The sequence below is a fragment of the Acinonyx jubatus genome, chromosome D2 (genome assembly GCF_027475565.1).
Source record: "Acinonyx jubatus isolate Ajub_Pintada_27869175 chromosome D2, VMU_Ajub_asm_v1.0, whole genome shotgun sequence".
NCBI classification, from domain to species: Eukaryota; Metazoa; Chordata; class Mammalia; order Carnivora; family Felidae; genus Acinonyx; species Acinonyx jubatus.
The window spans coordinates 14396361-14415247 of record NC_069393.1 but is presented as its reverse complement, the minus strand read 5'-3'; the positions used below and the strand labels follow the sequence as shown (position 1 = coordinate 14415247).

The 18887-nt window shown below is 40.2% G+C and overlaps 2 long non-coding RNA genes across 5 annotated transcripts in view; both read right to left on the bottom strand.

Annotated features, from left to right (window-relative positions):
* Window positions 1-1915: 1915 nt before the first annotated feature.
* Window positions 1916-14591, bottom strand: LOC106969522 (uncharacterized). Of its 3 annotated transcripts, XR_008292046.1 has the most exons (6): window positions 14067-14591; window positions 13277-13432; window positions 12866-12926; window positions 10525-10585; window positions 9647-9741; window positions 1916-7230 (listed from the first exon to the last, which is right to left on the bottom strand). It is a non-coding gene; the product is annotated as an uncharacterized LOC106969522 (long non-coding RNA). The 3 variants fall into 3 exon arrangements; XR_008292045.1 differs by having other exon boundaries at window positions 12866-13432; XR_001429360.3 differs by lacking the exons at window positions 10525-10585; window positions 12866-12926; window positions 13277-13432; window positions 14067-14591 and adding an exon at window positions 10092-10486.
* Window positions 14592-15371: 780 nt separating this feature from the next.
* Window positions 15372-18887, bottom strand: part of LOC128312574 (uncharacterized) — a 196667-nt gene continuing 193151 nt past the window's right edge. Inside the window, exons 7-8 of one of the 2 annotated variants that reach the window (XR_008292047.1) lie at window positions 18455-18554; window positions 15372-16563 (exon numbers count right to left, since the gene is read on the bottom strand). This is a non-coding gene — a long non-coding RNA (uncharacterized LOC128312574). The remainder of the gene's footprint in view (window positions 16564-18454; window positions 18555-18887) is intronic. The other variant, XR_008292048.1, reaches the window with a different exon arrangement.

Here is an 18887-nt window from a genome sequence, read left to right as displayed (position 1 = left end):
CGAAGTGCTAAATACAGTAGCTACTGTATTAAACAGTGTGACTCCCACATTTTTTTTCAAGGCACAAGAAAATATCAGAACCTCGAAAAGTGAATAGTGTTGGGGCGCCTGGGTGGCTCAGTCAGTTGAGCATCGACTCTTGATTTCAGCTTAGGTCACAATCCCGGGGTCATGGAATCAAGCCACGTGTCAAACTCCATGCCGAGCATGGAGCCTGCTTGTGATTCTCTCCCTTTGTCTGTCTCTCTGCCCATCTCCCTGACTTGTGCTCGCTGTTTCTCTCTCTAAAAACAGGGAAAGACAAAATTTTTTAAAGAGAAAATGTTATTTATTTTTCTAAGTGGATGAAAGACTTCCTGATGTTTGTAATATTTTCATTTGATTCATGAGGGCAAACACATGGTAATGAAAATATCTATACATCACACACACAAACACATATGTCACCATAAGCCTCTATCATGGAAAACTATGCTTTTAGGTTTATGCAGTTTGCTTTACATTATTTTTGCATTTATCCATGATATGGCTTGTCAGTAGTAATAAATAAGAACTATAACTAAACTCTGTAAATATATAGGGTCCTTGTTAATCAGATGATGAGAGTTTCCTGGGAGAGAACACTAGGTAGGGGAAGAGACAGAAAATGTCAAGAGAAAGAGAAGCTGAAGATATTTTGAAAAACTGGGCTTTTTCTATTTCAACTAGTGTTTCCTGATGACACGTAGCTGCATTGTTTTTGGAAGGCAGGGTCAGTATAATTTATGAAAACTGGAAGAAAGCCTAGCATCTAGGAAAGTTCAAGTGAAACTTTCAGCATTTAAAAAGGAATGAACTATGTAAGGAAGCATGGCATAGCCATTTTAAATGCAGTGGAGACACCATCCCTGGGGGTACATTTAAAGGCTATCTGTATACATGCTTACCTAGCGCTCCGATAGTGTGTTTCTGACATGTCTTAGGAACATAATATTTTCATGTCAACACGGCAGAAGGTGCAACTTGTTGAAATCTGGCACTACTGTGAAATATCAAGTAGCTGGAACATAGGTTATCTGATTTGAATTCTTTATATGCTGTGATCAAAAGTCAAAAGTATGGCACTCGACATTATAATTTCCCCCAAGTTGATTTACGTTACATAATGGTTCCCACAAAAATCTGGGATTTGTGCTTTTTACAGGTATCCCATGTTCTATAGCATCCATCAATCTTTAAATTCCTGGATGGCTATGATAATCTCTTCCAGTGGCACCGCTATTTGGTGATCAGGCCATTCTTACAAATGTAGCCAATGTCTAAGTAGTTCCTCAAACTCAATTACTTTGTAACTAAAATGGTGGCTTGGCAATCGTATGGTAGGCAGCTAGCAATTACACTGGGAGCCAGCTCAGTTTAGTCCTTTCTAAAACCTATAGGTTGTTCAGTAATTTATTATGATGCTAATCTGATCAGTTGTATAAAATTGACTATAGGGTCATTCACATTTTTTAACACAGCACTACAGAAAGTTCCTATACCAATGCATCAAATACTAAAAATTATAAATTTGAGCCAAAAGCTTCTTGTCTTAAACTGGTACAGAAAATTAATTTTAGGGGCACCTGGCTGGTTCAGTTGGTAAAGCAGGCAACTTCTGATCTCAGGGTTGTGAGTTCAATCCCCATGTTGGGTGTGGAGCCTACTTGAAAGAAAAAAAAAAAGAGAGAGAGAGAGATACTAGAAAAAAAGGAAAACTTTATTTTTAAAGGAATTGCTTTAATTAGGTGACAAATATTTTCCTATGGATTAAGATCATAACAAAATTGGGGAAATTTTGATTCCACTTAACTTGGGCAGGCTTCTAACAATCTGGACAAATTGCCCAGGGAGTTTTAAAGATATAACTGGGGCGGGGGGGGGGGGGGGAATAATCCGATAGGAATGCAGCATTCTCTTTCTAAGAGTTGGTGTAATTTAATCTCATTCAGTAAAAGAACATGTCTGTGACTCTTTCCCAGTAAGGGATCTCAAAAAATTTGGAAAATATCATTTGAAGTTATGCTCTAACTCTCTATGAGAACTCTTTGGAGAAAGCTAATGAAGGCTTTAGATTTCAGGGGATAAATATAGTCTGAAATGGTCACTCAGGTATATTTGTTAGATTTATTATTTCCTTTAAAGAACTCATGTAGCTGCCTAAGATTTATCAAAGTGATGGATACCGAGAAAATAATCTGTGGTCTTAATTGCTAAGTTCCCAAACCATAAGGAATGATACTCGGATCAGAGGGTAAAATTGCTGCTTTGATCACACGAAACAAACATTATAGAATCTTTACTGCCACACAAATGCATCTCTATGAGGAATGGCTTTTTTTTTTAAACATAATACAAAACAATTACATTGTTTGGGGTTTGTTCAGATAATTAAATTCCCAAGCTAATATTTAACTACAGTAGTGTTGATAGGCACTGTTTACCTAAAGATAATCAGCGGGACCAGAGAGATGACATCTGAGGTGTTTCCCTCGTGAAGTTCTACAATCCTATGAAAATTTTCAAATTTGGGAGAGAAACGGAGTTTTCGTTCCAGTTTAGGAGAAGCTTGTGGTTTTGAAATCAGTATCTGTAGCTTCAACTCCGAGCCAGTGAGCTACTAATCTGTACCTACAGCCCGAGTTTCTCCCTTTGGAGGCACAAATACGTAGAACCAACTTGCGTCCGAACACCTCCACCTGGTTCTGCCAAAAACACCTCAGACTAAACACGTCTAAAATGGAGGACATTGTCATCTGCCCTCAACTTCATCTCTTCGTGTCACTTGCCCTGGCGGATTATGCCACTACCCCTTCAGTCTCCCAGGGCAAAAAATTTTGGGGATGTTTTATATGGCTCTTTACTATTCACATTCAGTCTTTCCAGAAGTTATATAACAAAATGCTGTGTGAGATAGGGATTGACATTGCTTCCCGTGTCTGGAAGTAATCAGTAGGGCGAGGCATTACGGTGAGGACCACGTCTACTTTCTGCCGGTGAGACCCTCAGTTTTCCCCCAGTACAAGAGAAGCTGCTTTGGTGGTCTTTATCAGCCAGAGGCACAAGCACGACCTGGAGGAAGGGGTCCCCACCTTCTGGGGACAGGCAGAGTTTGGAGAATGGTAGCCCTCCCATTCAGGTCTCACTTCTCTCTATAAAGAATATTCACCCTTTCCGTCCCTCTCCTACAAGATGACAGGTGTCGAAACCTTCCCTTTCCATGTCACACTGAGTGGGGACTGGTGAAAAATGCTTGTCTGGAAGTTGTTGAGCCATCAAAATGGTAGAACCTCCAATGGCGTTGGGTGTGAAGAAAGGGGCAGCCAAGACAGGGAGCCCAAAGATGCAGTCCGCGTTCCCATGCAAGGATGTGTGACTCTACATTTCCCTTCTTCAACCGGGGACTGAGGCTCACGTCACACTTCTGGCTCCAGCACCCCACCCCACCATGGGCCAGGGGCATTCCGTGGTTCAGGGGTCCTCCTCAGCAGGAAAACTGGGGGGTGAACAGATCTCCTGCTGGGCGTCTGGGAGGTATGGGAGCCTTAGGGAAGGAGGAATTGGCCCATGGCCAAGCCAGATCTCCCAGGTCAGAGGACTGCAAGGGATGCACCCACAAAACAAATGTACCCACAAAAGAGGACCGACAGGTGGAAGTCTGTCTGCGGACAGCTTTGCCCTGAGACGAAGTAGCCAAGAGAAGGGGGATGATGTGCCTGTCAGGAGCAATCTGTGCCGTTCAGGGAAGCCAGTGCCCCTCCTCCCTCACACTCTGCCATTGGCAGGTCGGGGCTTGAGGGGTATGACTGGAGGGAAAACGCAGGGGTGGTAATGAAAAGAACCAACCAGGAGCCCCTTCCCACAAGTCTTATCTGTGCTGAGGGAGGAGAATTCTGAAGAGCAGAAAAAGCTTTTTTAAGAGCCCAAGTGACCAAAATATTATGAAATTATACTAAGATGTCATGCAGAGTCTGCTTCTCAGGAGAAAAAGAAAGTCGGTAATTAGAAGCTGCTTGGGAAAGATGAAACTGTCCCATGTTTACATCAGTGTGAGTGGAGACTTCTCAGTCCAATCCGTGCATGAATATCCGAGCTCCTAAATATTTCCTGGATCTACTCTTATCATTCTTGTTCTATGATTGACCTCCACAGGCCAAGGCCTACATAATCGCCTCTGACCCTGGCTGTTACACTACTTCCTTTTTCTTCCTTTCAGGAGGCAATCTTTCCCCAACTTTCTCAGCACTTTTTCCCCCTCTATCCTCTCTAACTTACAGATCTGATTGCCACTCTTCAATAGCTCTCATTTGCAGCAAACCAAGTTTTACTTATTTTGGGTGACACTCAAGGCACTTAATGATCTGACTTCCTGCTTCCCCATCCATCATTATCTGTTGCTCAAAATTTATACAAATGCAAACCTGAACTACTAGGAAGCCCTGAACATTCATTGGCATGTACACATTCCTGTGTACTTGTCCTCTTTGCAAGCTTGGAATACCAGAAAGCTCTGCTGGGTAATTCATCAGTTCTCAAGAATGACCTAAATGCTAACTAGTCATCAGGACTCTCATTTCTTCAGGCTGACTCACATGTCCTTCTCCTGCATTCTCTCTGTACTTTATATACATCATTACCACCGCTTCATCGACTCACTGCAATTATTTGTCATTGCACAATAGAAAAATCAACTAGACTTGTTTTATGAGGATCCACAAGAGGACTTTCCCTTAGCTCTTAACATTAGGAAAAGATGTGCATCTCTTGAATGATGCATTATAATCTTTGGAAGATGATAATGCCCTCAAGGGCACCTATCAAATACTAGCAGATTAGTTTATTTTCCTTGAATGAATAAACTAATGATAATATGTCTTTTTTGCTTTGGCCACCAGGAAGTTCAAAACTAAATTTATGGCCCATCTTTATCATCCACTTAGGACCTCATGGCATGCGACTGGTATGTTAATCTTAATTTTGGTTTCACCTTAATTTTTTTCACACATTTTTGCTCTTCATTATACATATCACCTCATAGGTTTATTTTTCTTTTTTCACTTCCCATCAGAATGTATACATGCCTCATTTTCCTTCTGAAGGCAAAACAGAGTATAATCATAAATCGTGATTATACATTCATTTATTTAATTAAAGAAGAATGGATGTAAATACGAAACCAATAGAATTCTGGAAGAGTTTAGTAAAAGAGGTCATTGAATTTAGTTTGCTTATAGACATAGTTATGGGAGAAAACAAAGTTTACCAAGTACTTTCTAATTCACTTTCACTGTTACACATGTCTAAACATACATAGTCCAAACCGTAGATGGGATTGTTTCTTTAAAAAGTTGTGGCTGATTTCATCAGACTTTCCACAAAATACATTTCAGTGACAGGCATGAAATGACCAGAAAGATTGTATCATCCTAATTTTACTACACCAGATAGGTTTTTCTATAAGCACATCCGTGATGAATATCTGAAATCACAATGAACTTCTATTTTGAATTTCCCCAGTGACATGAAATGACTGTAACATAGGGGCTGTTCAAGACCCCCTAAGTATGGTTCCTGTTAGGTTATCTGTACCTTCCATTCCTCAGCCCTTAGATAGGAAGATGTTTGTTGACACCACAGGCAGGGAAAGCTTGTGCTTTAGGGAAACACGAACAGATCCAAAGCCATGACTCTTAGTGCTATTTTTATATCTAGCTGTGTGTGTGTGTATCTGTGTATGTGTGTATACAGATGTATGTATATATGTATGTCTATAAAAGTGAAGTACAGACATACAGTGTTACGCTAGTTTCAAGTGTACAACATTTTGATTTGACAACACTATACTACGTTCACCACACACGTAGTTGTGGACTATATGTTACTTAAATCCTGATGAAAATGAATGACTGGATTACTATATTATTGAGGTTCCAGTATAAAGAGAAACACACCGGGCACGATTCAACTGGAATGTACTTATGTGTCATCTGAGGAATTTGATGTCATCTCCCATTTAACTTCTCAGCACAAAGGATAATGACACAAATGAGGGGACAGTGAGCTTGGGGACTTCCCCAAGGGCTCCTGTACTGATACATGCTGAAACATCGGGTTGGGGGGTGGGGGGCGTGGGTTGAGAGGTAGTCCGGGATGAAGGAAAAATTATGAGCTAGATATGAATTCGAAGCTCCTGCCAGCCACTAGCCGGATGGCTTTGGGAAACCACTCACCCTCTCTGAGTGTCTGCAAGAGGATGACCGCACCTACCTCTTGGTGTTGTGAGAAATAGCTTGAACCGTGTGTCACAGAGTGTGGGCTAAATAAGCGTTCAATATGTCAAGGAATAATTAAGTAGTGAAAAGTTCTAGCATGGTTTTTAATGAGGATTAAATGGATTAAGAGAGACTGACTAGCACATAATAAGTACCAATAAATGTTAAGTAATATGTTACTATTTTGTTATTATTATTTGAGCCTCTAAACAATAATTATTTTAAGGTCCCTAAATGAACATAGTGATGATGATGATGATGATGATGATGATGATGATGATGATTATCACCATCATCATCTTACCAGGTTTGAATCTCAGTTCTTAGCTCCTGCTCCCTTGTTCTCCCTAATAGAAACAAAAACCACCCAGCCCGTCCAGAGCAAAACCATCTCTCCTCAAAGTGAAAGGTGGGAAGAGGCAACTCTTTTCTGCTCTTGTCTCGTGTGAGATACAGACCTGCTTGCATCTCACACGTCACCTGTTCCTTCCTCGATGATTTTTCTAGCGTTCTGTACAGGACTTCACGGAACACCGCCCGTGAACATGGCCGCTTTGCAAATCGTGTCTCCCTAATTGGAGCCAGCAACGCCCCGTGCTCCGTTTCTGCCGGCCAACGGCTGTCTCCTGGCTTCAGGAGAGATTTGACGCTGCCATTCCCGATTCACAAACCCGCATGTCACTGCCGCAGACCCGGTTTTGATCTTTAAGGCACCTCTTCCCAAGCTGGTATCCTTGCTTTTAAGGGGGGGAGCCCTGGTGCCTGCATCAGATATGATTAGCCTGAGGAGAAACATGGATCCTGCCATGACAGACGTGGCTCGTGACATAAGCATGCTGTTTCTCCAGGAGTCTGCTGTAGACACACAGTCTGACAGCGACAGCCCGGCCCGCTGACTGGCAGGACGCATACAGGAAACATTCCGGACAAAGGGCTGGATCTGTTTTGAATTAGGCGAGGGGAAATACAGTAAGATGATTGCCCTCTGATTAAATACCTGAAAACTATTTATCAGTTCAATAAGTTGTCACACCATCTGTCACATAAATGAGACAGTAAAACAGATTCGGCCTCTAACACAGTCTGATGAAATGCAAACTCGATCAGATTATTCCTTTTTAAACTCCCTGTTGTTATTACCCCTGTGGAATGAACTTCCTAGTTTTACTCGTCACTCGTCAAGAACTCAGTTCTCGCTGTGAGACCCTTGTGTTTTTTGCTCTTTCATTTTCTGAAATCTTATTTAGGAAAGCAGGGCTTGAAGACCACACCAAATATCTGTTGTCTTTCCATTCATTTTAAGACTCAGTGAAACTTGAAATGCCCTCTATTAATAAGAGCTGCCATTTGTTGAGGAATTACTAGGTGCGAACCTAAATGTTTCCTGCGCAGTCTCGTTTAATCCTCACAGAAACCATACCAGATAGGTTCTTTGGTTTTTAAATCCTCATTCCAGGGACCGGAACGCTGTGCCTAAGAAAGATTAAGTAATGTGCTCAGGGTCACAGCAAACTTAAGTGACACCTCTGGCATCTGCCCTCCGGTCTGACGGCAAAGACTGTGGTTTTCATCGCCTACTTTTCACTTGGATCCAATTCACTTAAAATAAAAAGTCATGAGGACCATAAGCCAAATACTGTGCGGATTTCTGAGTGAGAACAGAGCAGATGCAGGTTGGTGAGTGCAATGTATCAGGTATATTCGTCTGAGGAAACAGGGTTTAACTGGTAAAAGTGAAGGGCAGTTTGCCAAGCCAGTAAAATATAACAATAATATAAAATATAACTAAGTAAGATAGAATATAACTAAGCAATATAAGATATAACTAGGCAATATAGGATATAACTAACATATAACTAAGTAACATAAAATATAACTATGTAACATGAAATACAACCAAGTAACATGAAATATAACCAAGCATTATAAAATATAACCAAGCAACACAAAATGTAACTAAGCAATATAGAATATAACTAAACAATATAGACTATAACTAAGTAATATAAGATATAATTAAGTAATATAAGACATAACTAAGTAATATAAGATACAACTAAGCAATATAAGGTATACCTAAGTAATCTAGGATATAACCAACATAACTAACAAAATATAACTATGGAACATGAAATATAACCAAGTAACATGAAATGTAACCAAGTAATATAAAATATAAGCAATATAAAACACAACTAAGCAATATAGAATATAACTAAGCAATATAGAATATAAGTAATATAAGACATAACTAAGTAATATAAGATATAACTAAGTAATCTAGAATATAACTAACATATAAGTAACATAAAATATAGCTAAGCAATATAAATGTAAGCAATATAAGCTATAACTTAGACTACAACTAAGCAGTCTAGAATATAACTAAGTAACATACACTATAATGGTGGAAACCCTATGGGGAAACCCTAGAGGCTGCCACACAAGGGGCTGTAGGTACAGACAGGCTACACCTGGAGGAGGTCATTGGAAAGCAGATTCTCCATTTTCCTCAGATAACTTTTATTCTGATACTTTACCACCTGAACCAGAACATAAGGTACTTTTCCCATCATTCTGAGATATATACACAGCCTCAGCCATTGTGCCAGTGATCAATCTGTTGCTGCTTTTCTCCAAACCCACCCTTCTTTGCCCCGTAATCCCCCTCTCCTTGGCCAGCTGGCGCAGTGCTCTGTGGGGAGCCCCTGAGTGTGGGGCACACTGCAGGAGGAAGGGGAGACTCTTTCCAGGCCGGTGCTGGATCTCTGACTCGAACAGCTCAGCAGCAAGAGGCCAGAAGGCAGGCGGGCAGGCGGCTCCCCTGCCATCGGTGTGACAGGGCTCCCGAGTGCACACTTTTCCAAACGGGGCGGCCGCTACAGCTATGGGTGTCTTTCCAGCCTGTCTGGGCCCTCCAGGGCGGGTCCTTCTTCACAGCTCCTGCCTGCCTCCTCCTCCTGTGGTCCCTGCCCTGCCTTCGCCCTTAAAGCCTAAAGACAACCTCCTCCAGAAATCCTTTCAGGCTCCTAATGAATGGTATTACCTCTATTCTCTAAGTTTCCATTAGCAATTTATTTAAACTTCTCAAATTGTTCTTAGCCCTTTCTTATGTTTTTGGTGTATGAAATATGGATTGTTTCACACGGCTCAGGGTATGAATCAGACCATACTGTTCACTTCTCACATTAAATGACAACTGTGTTCTAGAAACACAGAACAGGTCTAGACCAGCAAGAAGTCCAGAACCCTATTGTTGCTGCAGCTTACTTGCCAACCTAGAACATCCAGGAAAATGAGCCCAGAAAATAGGTCCCAAGTGTTCCCTCCTCAAGAGGGGATGAGTGAATGCTTACCCTTTACACAGAGTAAGTAAGCAAAGGCTCACCCACCAGCAAAACCAGGGCATCAGCAAGACGAAAAAGGTTCATGTTTTTCTTTCTTTTTTCATCTGAAAATATAGAAAGAGGGTATTTGATTTTAGCACACACAGAGTTTTACAGTTTACGGCTTAGTGTTATGTTGACTTTGATTTACATATAGGGGAAGTAGGCGGGGGTTTCCTAAACTTTGCAGAGCTCTGGACCCCTGAACGCCTGACTGGGAAGAACTCTGGCATCATAGTCTGCCCCTGACACCAGCTGCTGGTCCAGCATCACTGCTGAGCTGTTGGGGTCTTCCCGTCTCTGCCCATCACTATTGCTTCACGGTGAATCCCTGCCTTGGCCAGCCTGGTCTTTGGAAGGAGGGTGGCTTTGAGCATGACTTCATTGCCCCATTACCAGCTTGGTTATGACTCACCTTCTGTTCAGATTCCTGAGGCCTGAGCCCTAATGTCAGTCCATCTGGGTACCACACAGCCATCTTCCTCTGAGGCCTTTCTGCATCAGAGCCTCTGAATTCAAGTGGGGTCCAGTACCTACCCCCACACTGCAAACTATGTCTCCCTTGGCCTGAAAGATCATCCGACACAGAGGGTTCCTTCCACACTCCAATGATTCATTTGCAAAGCTCGATGGTCATTAGGAAGGACTGAAAGACAGCCCAGCCTTCTTCTAGGAGAATGAGTCACTGCCCCTTTCCTTCCAATAAAGTCATTCTTTCCAAGGGTGGCTGTAGAACTTCTTGCAGCAGTAACAACACGCAGACACACACACACACACACACACACACACACACACACACACACAGTTCCTGAACGGTCACTGCAGTATTGTTTATGACATTACCGTACCTTTTCTATTAGATTCAAAATCCTGCATGTGAGCTCAGCACCTAATTTATTTCCATCCTTCCTGCAATATACAAACTAATATTTTTGTATGTGGTAAGTGAAGAAAGCATTTGTTGAATGAGATAGTGAATGAACTACATTATTCTTAATTCTGAGAAATTAGGTTGATTAGCATAAATCACATAATTAACATTCTCATTTTAAAATAATATATCATTGAGAGTAACAGAAGAGTGACACAGAAATTGCTTACCTTAATTAGAGACAAGCTATAATAATCAATCATTCAAAAAACATTTATTAGGCACCTACTATGTTCTCTGGAAATACGTTCGTTTCTAGGGACATAAAAGTAAATAACATGCCAGTTCTCAAGGAGCCCGATGTCTAAGGGGTGAAGCCAGCACATACACAAATATTTGCCTTTCAATGTATCGAGGTCAATAAAGGTGAATAGAAAGTACTAGAAGGGCAGAGAACACACAGTTGTGTGGCAGCCTGGAATCCCCCCAATATAACACTCTGTGTACTCTAGGGTAGGGTAACTACCACCTAAATAATTGCCCTCCCTAACAGACCGTGAGCAGGGCGAGGTTAGTGGCTCTGTTTGCTACGTTCACTGCAATCTCCAAGTAGCTGGCAGAGACTGGCACATATTAGACACTCAGTAATCTTTTGAATGAATGAATGAATGAATGATGATAATACTATTACTACCACTGCTACCCTTGCTCCTAGCTGGGGGAGATCAAGGGAGTATAGGATTTTGCTTTAGGAGATGGGACTCTGGTATTGCACAGACTTAATTTGAATCCTGGCTTTGCTACTTCCTCATCAGGTGGCCTAAGGTATGGTTTTTCTATGCCTTGTAAAATGAAAGCTATGTAAACCATAGCTTTATTGTGAGGATTAAATAAACACAGTCACTTAGCACACTGCCTACTAATAGTAATCGCAGTAACATAATTATGATTTTTATTAATATTACTATTTCCTGTATTTTGTTTTTTGTTACTTAGAACAAAAGCAAAGGAAAATAAGTGGCAATATTTCTTCTCAATGTAAATATGATAATAGTGCTTCACGTTTGTTGACAGTAAGGGAAAAGGAATCCCCGAACCCTCCCTTAGAATGCGAATAATAAGTCCTGGTATACCAATAATTTTCACAATGTGAGATTCAAAGTCTATGTCCTTAATCAAAACTTCTGTATAAGTTGATGGTAAACAATTGACAGAGCACTGGTTTCAAAGACTAACATGATTTTCATTTCATACTGGAAACCTTAAAAAATGTGAATATCCTTTGTCCTGACAATTTTTCTTTGAGAGGTTTATCCCGAGAATCAATCACAGGATGGATATATGCAATGATTTCAATACAAGTTTGCTTATGTCAATGATATTCAAAGTAAAATTAGCAATCTAAATATCCAATAATGAGAAGTGGTTACTATAATACCGTTAAAAATGATGGCATCAAGAATGTGACATGAAATGGTGCTTAATATATTAATCAAGCAGGCTTAAAACTGTACATTCGGTAAATGCATACATGTGAATGTGTCAATGTTTATAAATATCCATGTCTTTATATATGTGTATATATATTATATACATTATATGTTTGTATGTGTTATATATACATATTGTATATACATGTATATAAATATTATATACATATTGTATATGTTATATACAAACATATATAACAAAGAATGCAATCAAAATATTACTAGTTGATATTTAATAAGGATAAAGCCATTTTCTGGTGTCCTTTTCATGATTAACTTATATATATTTGTTGGTGAACAGCAATTAAAAAAAATAACATGGTACTTCTTTCAATTTTATGACTCCAAAGAATTAAAGGCTTTATTTAGAGGCTTCAAAATAATTTTTTCCTCAAAAGTGCCTTTTTAAAAAAGCTTAATTAAGTGAACAATGAGCCCAAAACTGATGACCAATACACTTGTATCCATTAGTGTAAACATCTGTAAGAGTATAATAGTTATTAAGCAAGTTTTAATTCTAAATGCTTTACAATTGAAATTTTTATAAAAAGAGCTGATTTGGTAATTCTGCATTTTTATTAAAAGAGTCAACTCCAATCTTGCTTGTTAAAATATTTCTTTTAGAATATAAAGATATATAAGTTAAAAGGCATCTATGACTGTATTGTAGCTCCATTCAGTTTTCAAATAGGCATCTATGGTAGGAAGAATCATGCTCACCACCAAATGTCCACACCCTAATTTCCAGAATAAGTGCCCATGTTACCTTACGTGGCAAAGGGAATGAAGATTGTATATGGAACTAAGTTGCTAATCAGCCGAACTTACACAGGCAGATCCCCCTGGATCGTCGGCAGGCAGAGGGTCCAATGTAATCACAAGGGTCCTTCTAAGCAGAAGAGACAGAAAAGTCAGGGAGGTGCCCTACAAGAAGGACTTTGCCCCTGTTGGCTGGCTCTGGGGTGGGAGGAAGGGGCCCCGAGCCAAGGAACATGGGCAACCTCTAGAGGCTGGAAAAGTCAAGGAAACAGATTCCTCTGGAGCGCCCAGAAGGAACGTGGTCCTGCCCACACCCCTGCTTTTAGCCCAGTGAGACCCGTGTCGCCTTTTAACCTACAGAGCTATAAGATAATACATATGTGTGTGTTAAGCTGCTAGGTTTGTGGTAACCTGTTACAGCAGTAATAGAAAACTAACGCAGCATCTCAGAATTAACGAAGCTAAAATCACATCTGGGACCTTTCTCTCACGCCTGCTGCTCTTCTGGCCTCGGTCACTTAGGAAGTGCTCCTGCAGCCAGTCCTCCAGCCGCCGAAGCTGTGAATCTTGGAGCCACCCTTGCGTTCTTCCTTCTTCTCACATCCCCTCTGCAGGAATTCTGGTCCCATCGACCTTCTAAAAATATCCACAATTGAAACACTTCACCTTTTCCAACTCTTCTGCATTTGTTAGAACCATGGTTTCCTCACAGACTGCAAGAACGCTTTCTGGTCTCCCTGCCCCCAGCCCTGCCCCATCGTTCCTTGTGCTGCAGTCCAGTCAGAATGATCTCTTCGTGCATGTAAGTCACCGTGGGCTGCTCAGCAGATTTTTCCCCTGGCTTTCCGCCTTAATGAACTGGAGCAGTCTCCACCATGGCTTACCAGACCCTGTGTGACACGGCTCCAGAATCCCACCCTTCAGCACGCACTCCCCTGTCACTCTGTGCCAGCACGTTGTCTTCTTTACCCTTTCTAGAACTCTCCGAGCACTCTCCCTTTGAAGTACTTTCCCTTGCTGGTGGTGCAACACTCTACCCAGATACCCAGCCTCGTGGCCGTTTCCATTGTTTCCTTCTGATTTTCCCGGACACCCCATGTGAGGTAGCCCACCTCCTTCCCCTAGCACCCAGTGTCCCTTTATCCTATTTTATGTTTTCTTGGCACTTGCTACCACCTTACCTATGATACTGTTTACGTCCCCCTTTGAATGTTACTGAAAGTAGAGATGTGATCCCCCCCCCTTTTTTTTGCAGTGTTCTCTACTATACCTTCCTTATCCAAATTGGGGTCTGAGCCACAGAGATGCTCAGTAGATACTTGCTGACGGTCTTCAGTCAGCTTGCTTGGTGAAACTCACAGCCATTCATTTGGCACGCTAGACGAATGGACTCTTTCCATCCAGGGAAGGGAATCATGGCGATCATAGGAGACATTTAAAATCTAACCACAAAAAGGAGGCAAAGGTTCAAATTATGTCAGAGCCTGGACTCTGGGATCAGACTGTCTGGAGTCAAAGCCTGCCTAATGCTGCCATAAACTGTGTTCTCTTGGGCAGGTCACTTAACTACCCCTGTGCCTCCATTTCTCATCTATAAAATAAGAATAATAGTAGCAGCCTGCCTCATAATGTTGCTATGAGTATTAAATGACCTGGAATTTGTATAATGCCCAGAATGGTGTCTGACATGTGTTTAAGTTCTATATGATAGGTTTGCAAACAAATAAGCCCTCTTATTCCATATAAGTACATATGGAATAATATATACAATATAATATGTATAAGTGTATGTGTGTGTATATATATATATATGTGTGTGTGTATATATATATATATATATATATATAAAGAATATACACACACACACACACACACACACACACACACATTTGAGAACAGAGAGAAAGTAAACTTCCTGAATGCTTTTTTAAAGTATAACATTGAAACTAAATCTGACAAAAATACATACTGAAGATCAAACCATAGAATAACTGCACTTTTGAAAATATGTGTAAAAATCACATAGATAAAATATTAACAAAGAGTTTAGCAGTGTATTTAAGGTACGTTACACAATAGTGAAGTAGGATTCAAACTGGGAAAGAAGAATGATTCAATAGTATGGAATATAGGAGAAAAAATATCTTAATCAACGATGAGAGGCGCATTTGACAAAACTTGATTTCCAACCTTAAACGATGGGGAAAAAAACATTCAACAGTTTCTAATTACCTTTTCTTCCAGATTTCCTGGCACATATGCCACACTTTATTCTCAAAACCAGACTAGAAATAGGGAAGTGTCAGATGGAAATAAAATAATATTTCTCTTAATTTTATTTTTTTTTCAACGTTTTTTATTTATTTTTGGGACAGAGAGAGACAGAGCATGAACGGGGGAGGGGCAGAGAGAGAGAGGGAGACACAGAATCGGAAACAGGCTCCAGGCTCCGAGCCATCAGCCCAGAGCCTGACGCGGGGCTCGAACTCACGAACCGCGAGATCGTGACCTGGCTGAAGTCGGACGCTTAACCGACTGTGCCCCCCAGGCGCCCCTATTTCTGTTAATTTTAAATAAGCAATATTCAACTAGCACTATTACACAATACTAGAAATAAACTGTACTATTTATCTTGATGAAAGAACCTAGCCAAATTTCTGGGTTTTCCAACTTAGACGTGAAAGCAAAATTCACTTTAAATCTATAGTAAATATTATCATTACTGTGTAGGAATAACGGTAGTTTTGACCCAAATTATATTGAAATGCCTAGGATAAGGATTTGGGGTGCAATATAATAATCCAGTTAATTCTTTTGGGGTTTTTTTTTTGCTTCATCCTTGCTATGGAAGAGGTCTTAGTCATGGTTGAAGACTACGTTCAACTTAATTTTGCTGTGACAACTGAAAATCACTCAGCATTATTATCTTTAACTATTTTAATGAAGTACATTTTCCCAAACTACAGAAGTAGCACATGATCCTCTGGAACAATTTAACAAGAAAGGAAATGTTGATAAACTGCCCTGATTTCACCCTCCATTTCTGCCTTACGGCCATTCTTCGTGCCGACTGCCTACCCCACATGCATTCCCGCTGACCCGTCTCCGACGGGACACTGATTTTATGTGGCTCCACACTGCCCCTTCATGTAGTCTACCTGCCCACGAGAAAACCAGCCCCTGGAGTCTATGGAAGGGGTTCCAAACATGCAGTCTCAGGATCCTCTGTACATGCCTCAAATTAATGCATTTCCAAAGAGTTTTTGTTCATCTGGGTCATATCTGTTAATAATTACCATTTTAGAAACTAAAACAGAAATGAAGAAATACATATTTGTTAACCCTTTTAAAAGAGCAATGATAAACCCATTATATGTTAACAAAAATAATTCATTTTTATGAAAAATGGGTCTCAGGGGCCCCTAGAGGTCCCCTAACTGCACTTTGAAAATCGCTGGTCTAAGGTAATTTATCTATGTGCTGACTGAAGAGCTCAAAAACACAATCAGCATTTGACATTCCCAGAGGATTTGGATCATTATGGCGACATTACCCAACTCAAGCCAATGAATCTCAGGAAGGACTTCACTTAGGGCTTCTGAGAAATTGGTTTTTCCTTTCAGGTAAAGTCAGCAGAAAATGCCATCTCTCTCCTCCCTTGCGTGTTGTGACATGTGAAGTTGGCCATAGACCCCAGTCTCCCTGGGAGCATCCTGTTGTCCGGCAATGACTATTCATAGCAACATCTTTCACTCTCCAAACTTCCCCTGTTTAAGTGATGAAGTTAGACAGTCACATAGGCACGGGGACAGGAGACAAAGAATTACAAAAGCAGTGCCCAAAACTTTCAAAGAGAGCAGCCAAAGAAATCAGAGAACAGAGCCGGAGAGATACTGACCTCCAAAATCACCCCAGCACTACCAGGTTTCTAGAATAGATTTCTATTCCATTCTCTTTTCTCGGGTTCAGGATAAATTTGAATTGAGATCTCTAGCACTTGCAGCTGAAGACAACCTAACTACGTGTTTCCACCTATGTGAGAGGGGATGGTAGTTTGTTGTGGATCCTTCCACCATTCTCCATGGTCATGTAAACATGCACTGACATGTTTCACATGATAGGTTTGGGGTTGCAGTTTGTTTTTGTAAGAAGGGAATTACTATACGTATATTACAAAAAATAATTTAATACATTATGGAGAAAGAACCCTCTGAGTCTGTAGATACATATCTGACACCTTTTTCACAGTTCTATAATATTTCATGATAGAAATGCACCACCATTTTTTCCCCTGTTCTTGGTCATATAGGTTATTTTCAGATTTTGCCACTTTTAATAATATTTAAATGAGGATTTTATTTACATATTCTTTGCACTGTTGCTTTTATTATGATAAAAGAGATTCCTGCATCTGGGGCTCTGTGATCAAAGGGTATATGAGGATTATTATTCTTATATGTAATGGAAACCCTTTAAGATGGAGAAGCTATGTAATAAAGACCCCCAAGACATACCAGAAGGAGCAGTGATCTAAAATTAGTATACTTCTTCCTTTTGAGGGTAAAGTTGAGGAAGGAAAGAGGTTTGGGATCTCTTTAATTGCCACCCCCAATTTGCCCTGATGTTTTGGGAGAGAATGTGGATGGGGACCAAAGAGGGATACAGCCCCTTCATTTTGGGAATGTTTTTTTCTCTCCCTTGGCATGTTGAAGAAATCACACAATTGATCAGTATCTATATGAAATATAAACTACTCAATTAATTAGATACATATCACATTTTATTTAAAATTATAAAGGACATTTTTGGGGGGCACCTGGGTGGCTCAGTTGGTTGAGCATGTGACTCGATTTTGACTCAGGTCATGATCCCAGGGTCGTGGGATCGAGCCCTGTGTTGGACTCCGAGTTGAGCGTGGAGCCTGCTTAAGATTCTCTGTCTCCCCCTCTGCCCCTCTCCCCCACTTGCACTCTCTCTCTAAAATAAAAAAATAAAAATAAATAAATAAAATAAAATGACAATGGGCATTTTTCAGCATCTAGAAACGTGATTTTACAAATCAAGAAGTATGTAAAAGATTAAACTCTTGAAAACTGTTTTCCTTAATTATGAGACATACAAGAAGATGTAAGTTTAATAGTGCCTCATTCAAGGCACAAAACTAATTTCTTTTAAGATTCTGGCATTGTCAACCCAAATAACCATACATAAATGAGTGGAAGAAAGTCATGAACTGAATATTAGGTTGTTGTCCTATTAGTATTCATGCAAAAAAAAAAAATACTGTGTCCTGGATTTTATAGCAATGTCCACTTTATAAAGGAAATGGTTTTTATTTTTTAATGTTTATTTATTTTTGAGAGAGAGCAAGAGGGTGGGAGCAGGGGAGGGGCAGAGAGAGAGGGAGACACAGAGTCCGAAGCTGGCTCTGCACTGACAGCAGAGAGCCCGACACAGGGCTTAAACTCACAAACCACAAGATCATGACCTGAGCCAAAGTCAGATGCTTAACCAACAGAACCACCCAGGTGCCCCTAAAAGAAATGGTTTTATATCTCTCTCTAATCCCTTTTTTTGCCTCTTCAGTACAGAGTAAAGTTTGTAGAAAGCAGGCAGAAGAAAGTGGAAAGAGAGGTTATACCTATAATAAACACTCACCAATTTCTTTCCTTTTTTTCTAATTAAAGGGTTTAAGTGGTTCACCCAATCACCAATTCATTCATTGCTCACAGAGTTCACACTCTTCAGAGTTTCCAGTCTATGGATTTTGGGGAATATAAACACACAGGGCAGTTATTATCTTAAGTAGCCTTTCTTTAAAAATTGAGGTATCATTGACATATAATATTCATTCCGTGTGTACAACATAATGATTTAATATGTTTATATATTGCAAAATGATCATTGCAATAAATGTACTTAACCTTTATCACCGTATAGTTACCATTTTTCTCTCCTGATGAGGAGGGCTTTTAAGAACTGTTGTCTTTTAAGTACAAAATATACCTTTTAAGTATGCAGTGTAGACAATGCACCTTAAGAACACAATACAGTATTATTAACTATAGTCTCCATGCTATTTATTACACCC